The 15,527-nt window shown below is 47.8% G+C and overlaps 1 long non-coding RNA gene across 1 annotated transcript in view; it reads left to right on the top strand.

The window, feature by feature from the left end:
• The first annotated feature begins 7,747 nt into the window (after positions 1-7,747).
• LOC136792666 (uncharacterized) overlaps positions 7,748-15,527 on the top strand; it is a 144,722-nt gene continuing 136,942 nt past the window's right edge. Inside the window, exon 1 of the long non-coding RNA XR_010836778.1 lies at positions 7,748-7,838. This is a non-coding gene — a long non-coding RNA (uncharacterized lncRNA). The remainder of the gene's footprint in view (positions 7,839-15,527) is intronic.

The raw sequence follows: 15,527 nt of genomic DNA, 5'->3' as shown, positions 1-15,527 counted from the left end.
CAGCAGTGGCGCCAGCCTGCAGCCGGAATGGGGCCCATCCGCGGAAGGCCAAATGCTCCAGCCTCCCAGAAGGCCCCCCCCTCCCACCCCCCCACCTGCCCCAGCCCCATCCTCAGACTCCCTCCCCCCACTCCTGGTAACAGAATCCAGTCGACACAGAGTCTGTCTGCGCGCCTGCGAGCTGCCTAAATTGATTGTAATGGTTTTATCACGCGCAGAGAGCGCTGGCTGTTTTCTCGCCTCTGCTGTCAGCTTTCATCAACGCCCAGGCAGGAGGAAGTGGGTCCTCTTCGGGAGCAGTGGATCGGATGAAAGGCAACTTTTGTTTGTGGGCGAGAAACTTGCGGCCTCCGCCGGCCGCCTGTCTCCAGTCCTGCTCGAGGCTGCTGTCTCTCTCTTGGCCTTGTGGCTCGTCTTGCACGCCAGAGAGGCTCAACAGACTCCCCACAAATAGCAGGGGGTGGGGGGGGGGAGTCCTTCCTGGAGCCAGCTCTGGGTTCTTCTCTAATGGCTGGAGAGTTTGGGGGACAGGGGTTCCATACAGAGAAGGGCTCATGAAGTTGACAATACTGATCAGTAATAATAACGAGGAAGTTGATGATGTCTAGCCAGCATCTGCGTCAGGAACCAGTCACTGTGATTAAGCGCTTTATGGACATTTCATTGAATTCTCACGGCAACCCTATGAGGTAGGCATTATTTCCCCCATTTTACAGATAGGGAAACTGAGGCATAGAGAGGGGATGAGACTTGGTCCAGGTTACACAGGAAACAGCTGGAAGAGCAAGGGGAACTGGAACCCAGTCCTGCTCATTCATAATCTGGTCCATTCTCCATCCACCCTATGACTTTCCTAACTTTAGTAGGAAGCGAAAGAGAGTACTGTTAACTCTTCAAATACCGGGTATCCCTCAACCTACCACCTGTAAAAATGGCCCAGGCAGGCACCATGCGGGCAAGGATTCCTTTGGGGGTGGGTGGGGATGGGATATAATCTAAGATTTATCCCTCTGGCTTTGGGAACACTTCGCTATTTGAGAAAAGTGGGAAGAATCATTAAAAGGAGGTGAAATGACAGTTTCTGGTTGTGTCACGGGGCGATCATACATTTTAGAGGAAGGACCAAGCGAAAGCCATTGGAGGCTTTGGGGATTATCTGTGGATTTCACTGTTGAGGGTATCCGTTAATGTCATCAGTATCAATAACCAAATCGGGATGTAACAGTGAAATTAGGTGTCTGCTGTGCTTGTTTGGAACATTGTAGACTATGGGTCTGTAAAAAACTGTAGGAATAGGCAATTCTTTATATTTCAAAGCCTAGAATTGAACTGGCAGATACATGGAGTTTTCTATGCATTCATTTCTTTTTATTATTAATTTTTATTGGAGTATAAATATCTTTTTATTATTAAGTATTATTGGAGTTGCTTTACAATGTTGTGTTAGTTTCTTGCTGTACAGCAAAGTGTGTCAGTCATATGTGTACATATATCCATTCTTTTTTTACATTTCCTTCCCATTTAGGTCACCACAGAGCACTGAGTAGAGTTCCCTGTGCTGTACAGTAGGTTCTCATAAGCTATCTGTTTTATACACAGTGGTGTAGTTCTTAACGATCTCTTTCCTCCTCTTCTCCCATATCCTCCCCCCATTCGCTCTGTCCTTATCTCCAATTTCACGTTCTCATGCTTCCACGCGTTTCTCCGCGGAGTTTGGGGTAAGGCATCAGCTGTCTTTGGGACACCCAGCACAGTAGGAGGAACTGTGGGAAAGAACTGAAGCAGCCTTATAATCCCGAGCTCGAGGTGCCGATGATCCCCTGCTTCTCACAAGTACGACGGCTTCCATTAGCCGCCGGCATTGGTGGAACCTCTTGCTTACACTGGATAAAATCTTTAAGTCTAGAATCCAGCCACAAGCTGAAGGGATGGTATGAAGACCCTAGGGGCTCAGCCTCCAGAAAAAGAGAATGTGACCAAGGTCAGAATGGAGAGATGAGCAGGAGATAGAATGGGAGGAAGAAGAGTGGGGGTCTGGGGTGGTAGGTGATGCAGTAATAATGCCCTTTCTCCAAGAGGAAAGTGGGAAGGCTAGGCTTCGGTAATGCCAAGGCCCCATGTGCTCAACCATCAGTCGTTACAATGGGCTGGACATCGGATGGGGGGGTTCGGTGTCCAGTCCACCGTGAGGACAGGAGGGGAAGCTGATTAGCACGTGAGTCGAAGAAGTGGAAATGGCTGTGCATGGCACCAGGTCGGTGAAGTCCTCACTCTTCCATAAGGTGGATCATTCTTGCCTGAGTTGGTCCAGGTGTCTCTCTCTGAGGCTGATGCTGGGAGCAAAACTGTCTCAGGAACAGGGATGGGGAGAGGAGAATACTGGTGGAGGGCTTGCGTGAGCTGCATATCAGTGTCTCCAACCCGGGTCCCCCTTTACCACTCCTAACGGCAGTGCGGTTCTGTTTGAACCAAAGTGGGACCCAGAGACTGGTTTAAGTAAGAACTTGTGAACAGTTTCCATCCCGTGAAACACTCAGGCATTGTAGAGATGGATTAACGAGCACGTATGTCAGTGTCCTAGGGCTGCGGTAGCAAAGTACCACAAACTGGGTGGCTTAAAACAACAGAAGTTTATTCTCTGGAATAAACTGTTCTGGAGGGTCAAAGTCCCAAATCAAGGTGTCAGCAGGGCCATGGTTTCTCTGCAGAGCCTTAGGGGAAACTCTGTTCCATGCCTTTCCCTTGGTGGTTGCTGGTTGCCACCAATCCTTGGCGTCCCTTGGCTTGTAGAAGCTTCACTCCAATCTCTGCCTCTTTTATCACATGGCCTTCTCCCTATGTACCTTCAGTTATCTTCCCTCCATGCAAATCTGTCTCTGTGTTTTTTCTCCTCTTCTTAAAAGGACACCAGTCATATTAGGGGCCCACCCTGATGACCTCATCTTCAGTTGATAATATCTGCAAAGACCTTATTTCTAAATACGGCCATATTCACGGGGGTCAGGACTATGTTTTTTGGGAGGACACAATTCAACCCATAAAAGCATGGGAGGAATAAGTCCATGATGGAAGGGGTGTAGGTATTGGCTCCTGCTGAGGAGTGAAGCCGACTTAAGCTGATCCACACCGCATCCCAGTGGCCTACCTCCGAATTCAGCCAGAGCTGCAAGGGACAGCTCCCCGCAAGCTCAGACTCAAATTGACATCATCCCTCCTGAGAACCTTCCGTGAAACTGCAGGTGCCGCTTAGGCCAGGACCAGGAGGAGCCCCAAAGCAAAGGAGAATGAATGACCCTGTGGGTGACCCTCAAGCGATGGGAGGGTTCCGTGGGGGCTAGGGATAAATGTCCTACCTTGATCTCTGGAGGGACATCTCCGGGATGCATCGTATACACCTCTCAGAGGTTCCACTGCGTCTGAAATCCCCTTGCATACAGCAATGACCTCAGTGATACACTTCGTCTTGGCTTTTTCTACTTCCTTGTCTGATTCTTTCCACTCCCTTGCACCTGAGTCCTGGGGTCACCTTATGGCGAGCTGCGTCTGACCAGCAGAATAACAGTCGCCACACGCTAGATTCTTCTCGTATCACACTTTATTGGAGTACAGCTTGGTTAGAGAAAGATGGAAGGAAGACCCCGCAGCCGCAACGGCAGCTGCCTACATAAGATTCGGGATACTGTGCAAGTCTCCGATCGGTTCACATCGAAGGCACAACCACACGTCGCCCTCGGACTGGCCACTGCTCCAAAACCCCGCCAGCACATCTCAACGCATGCGCACTGGCCACAGGATGGATGACCCAGCCTCCTCCACCCCGCTCTGCGGCAACGCTTTGCCGCGCCCCACATCACCTTGGCCCCCTCCACCACCGCTTAGTTCCCATACCACCCCCACTGCCAATAAAACGACCTGTTTCCACGTCCTTGTCTCAGGCTCAGCTTCTGGTGGGTTCCAGATTAAGACAGAGAGACACGGGAAATGGAGAGGACCAGGTCGGTCTCCTGATCTAGGGTCTAGCTCTGATCCCTTGAAGAACGATGATAATAAAACCATTTTCCATGTGTGCTAAGCCTAATACATGCCTCATCTCTTTTAATCCTACCGTAGTGGGTAAAATTGTGCCCCCCCCAAAAAGATATGTCCACATTCTAACCTCTGGAATCTGTAAATGTGATCTTAATTGGAAAAGGGTTTTTGCAGATACAATTAGGCTAAGGATCTGGAGATGAGACCATATTGTTTCATGTAGATGGGTCCCAAATCCGATGAATGACAGGTGCCCTTATAAGGGACACAGAGAGGAGAGACACATACAGGAGAGAAGGTGGTGGAGGTAGATTGGAGTGACGTGTATATAGACCAAGGATGCCAAGGATTGCTGGCAGACACCAGAATGTAGGAGAGACCCATCCATCTCCCTCACCGCCCTCAGAAGGAACCAACCCTGCTGACACCTTGACGTCTGGCCTCCAGAACTGTGAGAGGATAAATTCCTGTTGCTTGAAGCCACCACCTTTGTGGCAATTTGTTGCAATAGCCCTAGGAAAGTAGTACCCTTACACACTCTATTAGTTATTCCCATAATAATACTCCACTTGGAACGCGTGAAAACTGAAGTTCAGAGAGTTTCATTCGCATGTCTAAGCAGCTGGTGGAGAGTACAGTTTGGATTGAAATCCAGCTCTGGGTGGCTCAAAATCCTTCCCTGAAACATTCCTTCCTCAGAGAAGTTACTGCCTGTGTTCTGTGGAGAGGGAGTTGGGAAGCAAAACCTAAAGGCGGAGAAGATTTCGGTGCTGCTGGGGACTCAGACTTTCTGCTCTGGGGCCCAGGCGATAAAGGGCAGGGACAGAGAAGATGGTGACTCAGCTTGGCAGATGAGGCCTCCTTCTGGGGTCTCGGAGCAGTAACTGGGGAAGACAGTGGCTTGGGGGCTGATTCTGAGGGTCAGCAATCTTACAGGTAGGGGCTGTGAGCCAGAAACATGTGGGTATTTAAGTTAATGTAACCTTATTGGGATCTGGAGACCAAGAGGTATGAGGGGCCTTGGAGCTCTTTTCACCAGCCAGTATGGCCCTCCTTGGTCCTACGGGGTCCCCTGCAAGTCGCGTTTTAGAGGGAAAGGTCACTGACCGGGTGGGGGAAGGGCTGGCTAGTGAGGTAAGCTTAGAGGTGAGGAGAGGCCAGGAAAGAAGCAGACACACATCTGGATTAGAACTTGGAAACAAAGTGTAATTTCAGCTTCTCATGGATGGTCACTGGGCCCTGTACAAACCGGGACTCTGCAGTCATGTGGCCCCCAGCCAAGCCAGCTGGACTCATGGGGCAAAGATCCTCCATTGCATCTCCACGGTGGGCTGAGCAAGAAAAGGGGCTTGAGGAGTTAAAGGAAACAGTTAGACCAGCTAGAAGGAAAGTCTTCCTCTAAGTTGAGATGAGTATGTGGAGAATTAGACTTCTAAGTGGAAGGGCGGGACCCCAGTGCTCAAATTATAGGGTCCATGGAGCCATGAAGTGAGTTCTACATGCCTAGTAGGGTGCCTGTTGCTAAGAGTCTTTTTAAAATAAGAGCAATAGCATGTTTTTGAGCTGTCTGTCATTTGGTGGAGGACATAAAAACGGCACATGAAATGGTGACTGAGAGAGAATTGCACAAGAGTGTATAATCAAGAACAGAATGATGTGTTACACATAGCACAGGGAGATCAGCTCGGTGCTTTGTGACCACCTAGAGGGGTGGGATAAGGGAGGATGGGAGGGAGACGCGAGAGGGAGGAGATATGGGGATATATGTAAACGTATAGTTGATTCACTTTGTTATAAAGCAGAAAGTAACACACCATTGTAAAGCAATTATACTCCAATAAAGATGTTAAAAAAAAAAAAAGAACGATGTGTTACAAACTGTAACTTCCAAAGAAGATGAGAGAAGGTGGTGAGAAGGTGGATTGACTGGTGGCAAAGAAGAAACATATCCTTCTTTGATATGAAGAAACTGAAGCCCTAGTTGTCGAATACACAACGCACGTTGTTATCTCTCCTTCCATTGCCGTGGCAGACATCACTAATCTATCATGCTACTCTTTCCTTCAGAGTCCAGTTTCTTAAGACAATGAATTAGTCAGATACTACCAGAGGTAGTACAAGGTGAAATCTCATGACCCTCCTCCCCTTAGGTGATGAGGGTTCATTTTAGAGAAATACAGGTAAGTGTGAAAACACAGAGAATTGAGTAGCCATGAACACACTGGTATCTCAGTCCTTCTAAGACCAGGGTAGGGAGTAGGCCTCCTGGAGAACTCAACCAATAATTCATTTCCATTCTGGATCTAGCAGTAGTCCCAGTAACCTCTATTTCCTCTGCACCTCCCATTCATACTGTATGTATGCGTGTGTGTGTGTGTGTGTGTGAGAGAGAGAGAGACAGAGAGACAGAGAGACAGAGAGACAGAGAGACAGAAAGGGGAAGAGAGAGACAGAGACAGAGAGAATCCAATTGGGATAACTGTCATCGGCCAATATGGCACACCTTTATAGGGCAGAATCTGTCTCAAAGATAACTTATAAACGGACTTTTCTCAATTAGGAACAGACTTTTCTCAATTGCTTTTGGCTTGAATGGCAATTCTTTAATCCAGGGGCCAGCAGACTTTCTGTAAAGGAAAAGACAGTAAATATTTTAAGCTTTGTGGGACATGCAGTCTCTGTCACAGCGATTGAGCTCCATTGTTGGAGTGCAAAAGCATTCAGAGACACCACATCAACAAATGAGTCCCATTGTGTTTCGATCAAATTTTATTTACGAAAACTGGTGCCTTTGATGAATCAGTGGTGGCCAGGGTAGCAGGACCACAGGGCACAATAATGATATCTTTCTGCAGAAGAAACTGTGTCCATCTCAGAAGAAAACCGTGTGCTTTGCAGATGTTAAGTGTTTCCTGAAGTCTCTGGGCTTGAGCTAAAGACAGTAGCTGCAGCTCTGCTTCTCATGTGCAGTTTCTAAAAGATATCTGGTGGTTTCTAGTGAACCAAATTGCATTTATCTTTGACATTTTTCCCCCTGGAATCTCCCTCCTATTGCTGTGTCCTTCTTGTATATAACAGGGATGGAAAATACGTGGCGTGCCTGCAGTATTCCCCCTTGTCTCACCCATGGTAGACATCACTAATCGATCACAATACTGTTTTTTTTCCCCTGAGTCCATGACTATCCCAGAATCCTTCTTAACATAAAGCAGTCACAACCAACCACTTAGATGTGGCCCTCAACATGAAACCCGTTTGCTATGATAGTAAGGAAAGAGTGGAAACAAAGGGGTGATAAAAACAAAGTTTGTGAACAAAGTTCAAAATGGCATTAAGACTATGACTCCCAACTCCTCCATACCCCTGGGCTCAAATCCTGCTTTAACAGCCTTACAATAGACAAAACCCAGGGCAGAGTCAACAAATCTCCTTGCCAAGTTGTCCAGCATTTTCCCTGTTTCAGCAGGTGTTCTCACTCTTGTCATTCTAGGGCCCCTGAAAGCTGGGTCCCAGCTGCTTCCTGGGGGAGACTTTGTGTGGAGTCTGGCATGTCTTTCCAGCTGAGCTGGGAGGAACATTTCAGCACAGACATTTGCAACCCTTCACGAAGCTCCAGAGTTGGAAGCCAGACCCGGACAATTTTTCCCTGCTCCCACGCATCGGGCCCAGAGCCTGCGTGGGCAGTACCCCGTGACTTTTTCTTGCTGTTTGGAACCCCCCCTGCTTCTGGCCCACCAAATGGAGACAGCACCTGGGAGAACGTCGCTCTTCCTGTTTCCCCTCCAGTCGCCATCCTGCAACTCACATTGGTAAGAGGAGGAGAAATGCGCTTTTAACAGCATCCAATGACCTTCCGTAAGCACCTTCTGCATTTGATCTCACGAGGTGGGGAGAGGTTGGTTCCGAGCCTTGGAAGAGTGAAAGCCTTGTCAACAGGTATTTCCACTGTGTGGGAGGGGGGATTATCAGCGGCCCCGCCGGCTGGGGCAGCCAGCGAGTTCACCTGGGAAATATTTCAGAAGAAGCTGTCACGGGCGTTCTGAGTGCCGACAAGATGTGTCGAGGGAAATTCACCAAGTGCTTTTAGGAAGGAGTCATTTTCTCTCACAGAATCGTGCTGGCTTTCTAGTTAGGGGCCCAGAGGGAGTTGGTTGGCCTTGAGGAATGAGCCAGAAGAATTGGAGTAGCAACTGTGGGGAAATCATCTTCGGGGCTGGAACAAGGTCTTATCCCATTAATGCTCATTTCCCCCCCAGCCCCCAGCCTTCCCTATGCACGGTAGCAAATGCTTTGGCATCCATATCCCCCATCTACAAAGATGGCACAGTGGTTAAGAGCATGAGCTTGAGTCTGTACTTCTTGGGATTGAGTTCCAGGCCTGCCAGTTACTCGCTGGGGGACTTTGGCCAAGTTACTCAACCTCTCTGTGTCTCATTTTCTTCATCTGTAAAATGGTGATAATACTAGTTACATGCCTTATAAGGTTCTTACGAGGGTTCAAAGAGTTAGTCCTGGAAAAAGGCTTAGAACACATGATAAGTACTGTGGGATTCATTTGATTTATCTTTTTTTTTTTTTTTAAGTCAGGCTTATTGGGGTTTAATTTACATCCAGTAAAATACACCTTTTCATCCATAAGTTCACTGATAAGTCTGATGAGTCCTAACAAATATTTATGATCGGGGCTTCCCTGGTGGCGCAGTGGTTGAGAATCCGCCTGCCGATGCAGGGGACACGGGTTCGTGCCCCGGTCCGGGAAGATCCCACATGCCGCGGAGCAGCTGGGCCCGTGAGCCATGGCCGCTGAGCCTGCGCGTCCGGAGCCTGCGCTCCGCAATGGGAGAAGCCACAACAGTGAGAGGCCCGCGTACCACAAAAAAAAAAAAAAAAAAAAAAAAAAAAAAAATATTTATGATCATGTAACCACCGCAGTCAAGATACAGAAAACATCCATCACCCCCAAAGTTCCTTTGTGCTTCTACCTCCACCTCAGGCTCCAAGCCCCTGACAATCACTGATCTGATTTCTGTCTCTATAGTTTCACCTCTTCCAGAATGCCGCAGAAAGGAAATTATTCAGCATGTGGCCTTTTCTTCCCTGTTGCTTTCACTTTCCATAAGGCTTTTGAGGTTCACCCGCGTTGTTGTGTATATCAGTCATTTTTTCCTGTTTATGGTTGAGTAATATTCCATTGTATAGAAATTCCACTTTTTGTGTATTCATTCATCAGTTGGGGGACATTTGGGCTGGTTCCGGTTATGGGTGATTATGAATGATGCTGCTATGAACATTCACATACACGCGTTTGTGGTCGTTGGGTGGACATCTGTTTTATTTCTCCTCAGTTAGTACCTAAGAGTTACGTTACTAGGTTACATGATAAAAGTATGCGTAACTGCCTAAAATCCTGCCCAATTGTTTTCCCGAGTGGCTGTGTCATTTTGCATTCTGATCACAGGAGAATTCCAACTGTCCCACATCCTCACCACGGCTGGATATTATCAGCTTCTCCTTTTTTTTTTTCTAATTTGGTCTTTCTGGTAGGTATGCAGGGGCATTTCACTGGGGTTTTAACTTGACTTTCTCCAGGAATAGTAATGATGAGCATCTTTTCACGTGCTTCTTTGGCAAACGTCTCTCTTCTCTGGGGAGCTTGGGTTTTTTTTTTCCTTTAAGGAGTGAAAACAGCCACCTACTTCTGTGTCCTCCATGACCATTTATGTGTGTCTGGAGTCACTCTGTTTTGAGAGACTGATGAAGCTGCATGCCTGAAGGGTCCAGGTTGGCACTGGCTTCTGTTGCTTCTGTTTCTTTCCATTTCTGCGTTGGTTTCATTTTCCACAAGGCCCCCCTGGCAGCTCCAAGACCTCTTCTCGTTGAAGAGAGATGGCGTCAGTGCCCCAGGAAGCCCAAGCCCAGTGGGAAGGAACACTGACTTCTCTCCTAGGCTTTCCCAGCCAGGAGTTTCTGTAGCTGATTAGGTATTTGGTCACCAAGAGCCAATCACCATGGCCGGGGGGTGGACATGGAGACTGACTGGCTAATACCTAGGGCTAATACCGCCATCCCTAGGGCTGGTGATGGAGGCCCACGCTGGCTTCCTGCACTGAAGGTGGGAGGCCCCATGGCAGTGGGCATGGGGGCCCCGTCATGCTTTAGAGGGCTCTGCCCTGTCCTCTTTGGGTTGTGCCTCTTCTCATAGGAGGGAAGGTCCATGGGGCCAAGGGGAAGCCTTTGTTCCAGAAACTAAATTTCATGCTGTAATCGTTCCAGGTCTTCCAGGGTCTGCACAGATTTTCTCCTGCGTCCATTTTCCCAGAGGATGCTGTTGCTCCTGGTATAGACCCAAGGGGCAGCTGTTCAGGGGGTGGTGAGGCTAGGGATGGAGTATGATGTATAGACTAGGAAGTCCACGCGTGTGCACTTGAGGCCGTGGGGTGTTGGGGGTGGGGGGGGGAGGCTGGGTGGAGGAGTCCTGGACCATTGCGCAGTCTAAGGGTGTTTGACAAGGTCGCGGGAAAGCCCCCAGCCAAAGTCAGCGAGCCATCAGTGGAGTCCCATGGCTTCCAGAATGAACCTGCCTTAGCGTCCCACCCGTTTCCAGTCATTGGTTGGGGGCAGCCCCTGGGAAATGTGACCCCCAAGCAAACGCAGAGATGGCGTCTGAGCACAGCACTGGGACCCCATTCCTTGTGATGAGAGGCCTTCAAGACGCATTCTTTTTCTCTTAATTAAAAAAAATCTGTTTTAATTGAAGTATAGTTGATTTACAATGTTTCAGGTACACAGCAAAGTGATTCAGATATGTGTACTCTTTTTCAGATTTTTTCCATTACAGGTTATCACAAGATATTGAATATAGTTCCCTGTGCTATACAGTAGATCCTTGTTGTTTAGCTATTTTATCTATAGTAGTGTGTGTATGTTAATCCCAAATTCCTAATTTATGCCCCCCCCCTCCTCCCTTTGGTAACCAGGAGATTGTTTTCTATGCAAGACACATTCTTATGGCCTCTTCGCCCCGAGACCCCAAGTGTTACAGGCAGACCTGCCTTGATCCTCAAATAAGGGGCCGTTACTGGGAAAAGTGGGAAGTGGATCCTGGAGGGTCCTCAGAGACCCCCAGTGATCTGGGACATTGAGCATGAACTACACGCAGACATCCTCGGCCCTGGTTCCCCACAGCCAAACAAATGGGAACTACCGATCGCCTAGAGCAATGAAACCAGGGCGGCGCGCCCCCTGTCTCTGGCCTTATTTCCGGCAGAGGTGTGGGTAAGCTCTTACTCCTCCCAGCATATGAATCACCTGGGAATCTTGTTAAAATACAGGTCTTGAATGGGCAGGTCTGAGCGGGGACGGAGGGTGTGGATGCTGCGGATCCCTGGACCACGCCCGGAGCAGCGAGGGTACGAAATTGGCACCTGATAAAGGGTAGCTATGATCACCGCTATTTTTTTTCCCCAGAAGAGGGCTGTGTAGATCTTTTGCTCAGTCTCTCCCAAACGTTCCCCAAAGGGGTGATTTCTGGAGAGTGGCTGCCAACTTGGGAACAATGAGGTGACATGAGACAGTTGCAGAAATGGCGTCTGATGGCCGACACGTGCTTCCCTCGGCAGGTGTGGGGAGAGCAGGGCCAGCTGAAGGGGAAACCTCTAATTGGCGAGGGAAGTCACTCGGCTTAAACAGGATGCAGGCAGAAGGCCCCATCCAGGCTCCACCGTGGCCTTGGGATTATGCTGACAGGGAGAAAGGAAAGTGGAATCAGGAAGTCCAGGCTTTCCTTAGGGCTGAGAAGCTGCCCCTGGCCTTTCCATCACAGGAGGCTACACTGTATGCGGCGGATTCTTCTGGAAAGATGTGTGTGTGCTTTGAATCCTCTTTGAACAGCAGCTGCCACTGTACTGTTAATCTATCAGATTAAAAAAATATATCTGTATTAGATTCCTACAACTGCTGGAACAAATTACCGTTAACCTGGGGGCTTAAAACAGCAGATATTTATTCTTTCACGGTTCTGGAGGTCAGAAATGTGAAATCAGTATCACTCGGTCAAAATCCAGGTGTCAGCAGGGCATCCTCTGGAGGATCTAGGGAAGATTTGGTTCCTTGCCTCTTCAGCCTCTGATGTTCCTTGGCTTGTGTCAGCATATGGCTCTCAGCCTTCAAGACCAGCACTTTCAAAGCTCTCTTCTCTGTCTTCACATCACTTTCTCATCTCTGTGTGTAAAATATTCCTGTGCCTCCCTCTTGTAACTGATGTGTTCAGAGCCCACCTAGATAGTCCAGGAAACTCTCCCCATCTCAAGACTCGTAATTTAATTATATCTGTAAAACCCCACCCCCGTTTCCATATACGGTAAGGTTGCAGTTTCCAGGGATTAAGAGGTGGATCTCTTTGGAAGGGGCTTATTTCCCAGGTTATCACGTTATCAGTCTCCCCCCTTGAAGGATATAAGCCCCATGAAGGCAGGAATTTTGTCTGTTTTGTTCAAAGTTATGGCTTCAGTGTCTGTAAGAGTTCCTGGCATACATAGAGGCTTGATAAGTGTTTGTTGAATGAATGAATCAGTGAACGCATTTATACGTCAAAGGGGTGGGGGGCTGCTGTTTAAAGGAAGCCTGCTTAGAATCCATTAGGAAGGGTGGTTTGATAATCTGAATAATTGCTTTCAATTCATGCTCTGAAAAAGCGATTTTTTTCAGCATCACTGTTTCTTTGTGGCACGCTCCCTCCCCATGCACCTTGGGATGTTGTCTTACGAAAAGCAGCAGAGAATCAGCAATGAGCCTTGTTTGTTTCAACAGAGTGAAAAGAAAAGCCCTTAACCAATGTCACCGTCCTTGTACTTTTTCATACCTAAATTTCACGGGACATGTCCAAGTGCCTCCAAATAGACCAAAACGCAGCCCTGAGTCCTGGAGGTGGTATTTAGAGCACAGGCCATCTCAGTTTAAATCTTAGCCCTGCCACCGTCAGCTGTGTAACCTTAGGCAAGTCCCCTTCCCTCTCTGAGCCTCAGTTTCCTCACTGTCACATGGGATTGACATCATACTTACCTGATTAGGTTGCGGTGAGGATTTACCCCCTCGATAAATATTTACTGAGTGCTTAGTATGTGCCAGCCACAGGGTCCACAGTATGGAGGGGAAAAGCATTGTCCCTCCGTGTCAGGAGCTTCCAGGCTCCCTGAGTGTGAGAAGATCAGGTGTGTGAGGGCTCTTCTGGACTGAGTCACGTGATCCATGATCAATGAATGTTTGTGGTTGCTATTTTTAGAAATAGACATAGTCCCCACCATTTTCCTTCTCATTATTGGGCACCAAATTAGCAACAGGGATTATTTTTCCTTTCTGTGACTTTAAGGAGGGTCACTGCACCTTGGAATTGAGGGATAGACCTGGGGTTCAGATGGAAAGAAGTCTCATCCTTGCTGGCCAGTATAGATGGGAGAAATTGCTCTGGCATTACATTAGAGGAGGAAAAAAATGGCTAGATTGGGACTGGTGACAGGAGAAGTGCACTTATGGATCAAAAGTGTGCGCCCACCTAAGATGGGTGATAATCTAGAAATCATTTCCTGGCATGTGGTCTAAACTCTGGGGTTTGTACCTATAGGAGAGGTGTGCCTGGGTACATGAGACCAGGGACAGTGTGTGGCTTCAGCTGCAGGGAGCTCCATTAGAGGCAGGGGCTTTTGCATAAGGAAATGAGAAGAATCTTAGGAGCAGTGTTTGGGTAGGAAATGTCCTTGCCTCTGTTTCTCTGGATGGTGACAGCAGAACTGTAGGTACATGGCACCTTCTTTTATCGTTACTTCCTTATTTTCTTTCTTATCCCATCTTACTAAATTAGGAGCTCCCTGAGGGGTGTGCCCATCTTGCTCATAGTTGGCACTTATATCAGGAATATATTTGGCTATAATTATGAGAAAACTCAACTCTTCTGTGACTTAAACAAACAATCACTTATTTTCCTTACGTAACAAGAAGTCCAGAGAGAGATGGATGCTGGAATTCGTTTAGTAGCTCCAATATCTGTGATATTCTTAGCTTGATTCTCTTCATGCTTAATACCTCATGATCACAAAATAGCTGCTGTGCCTCCAGACATTACATCTGCTTTCTAAGCTGACTGGAGAATGAAGAGACAAAAAAGCCTCAACTAGCCACACCCACTCATTGGCCAGAACAGGGAAGACTGGGAAATAAAATGTCTTCTGTTTAAAAAAAAAAAAAAAAAATTAGACTTGTACGGACATCCCAATGGAATGGGGGCTTGAAGATAGGTCTTGAGAATGGATGAAAGAAGGAAGGAATTGGCAGTTATCTTGAGGATGAATGAATGAGCCATTTGGTGACTGAACGAGCCCACAGTCCATCTTCTCAGCTCAGCAGTTTGCCACAATAACGTGTCTTCCTGATGCCCACGAAAATAATCCCAGAGCAACTAAGATCACTGGGCATTAGCAACTGAGAAGATGAGCGTTGGGTGATGTTTGATTTTAATATGTGCATTTGTTCATTCCTCCTGAATAAGCTCCTCCTCGGGGTGGGTCCCTCTTCAGTGCAGACAAGAAGGTCTTACTTTGGTGCATCCAGGTCTCTTGAAGATGCCACTAGGGATGTCTGCAGAGAAACAAGTGGAGTGTAGCACTATTGGGCAGCGCTCGGGGACCCTGTCTTGCTTTCATTCTTAATTAGTTCTCTTTTGTCCTTGCCTGGCTGTAGGAGTTGGCCAGCGTTTTGCCCTAGAGCCTTGAGTCCTTGCGAAGGCAGGACGGAAGTTCAACTGGATTGAATTGGGACACCTCTGCCCCTCAGCTCCTTCTCCTGGGCCCTTGGGGATGGATATTTAGCCAAGACCTTGTCCAACTGGGGCAACTTGGCCCAATAGCCTTTTGTGGGAGGCCCTTGGGGATAATGCCTGACCACTTGTCCAGAAGTGGAAATGTGACCTTGGCCAAGTTACTTAACTTCTCTGAGCCTCAGTTTTCTCCTCCACATTGGCTTGCTCTGAAATTCAACTGAGACGTGATTTTAAAGCATCGATGTACAACAGTGCCTGGAACATAATAAGCATAAATAAAAACAGGGATTCTCTTCTTCCTTCTTCTCATAATTATTATAATACAATTAGCTGGAAAGACCTGGGTCTGAATATCTGTTCAGTTGCTTAATCTATAGTGACAGTTTTCTCTTGTGTAAAATGGGTGATGATAGAGCTTCCCAGGGTTGTGGGGAGTTAGACATGTGACCAAGCAAAACCCATGGGTGCAGAGAAGATACACACATGGGTTGTATGTGTGTGCTTGTTGTGTGCTGAATGAATGTGGGAGTTCAACTTGAAGACAGAGTGAAAGGTCTGCATTTGGACAGGAAGCTCAGCTGAGGGAGGAGAGGACTGGAGGAGAGAGGTCAGGCTGAGCATTAAGGGAAGGAGGGAAAGGCAGACAAAATGCCTGGACTTGGAGTAATTAAAATATAGTGCAGAGGAG

The sequence above is a fragment of the Kogia breviceps genome, chromosome 15 (genome assembly GCF_026419965.1).
Source record: "Kogia breviceps isolate mKogBre1 chromosome 15, mKogBre1 haplotype 1, whole genome shotgun sequence".
Classification (NCBI taxonomy): Eukaryota; Metazoa; Chordata; class Mammalia; order Artiodactyla; family Physeteridae; genus Kogia; species Kogia breviceps.
The sequence above is the reverse complement of the archived record's forward strand: the minus strand, read 5'-3'. Positions and strand labels throughout refer to the sequence as shown.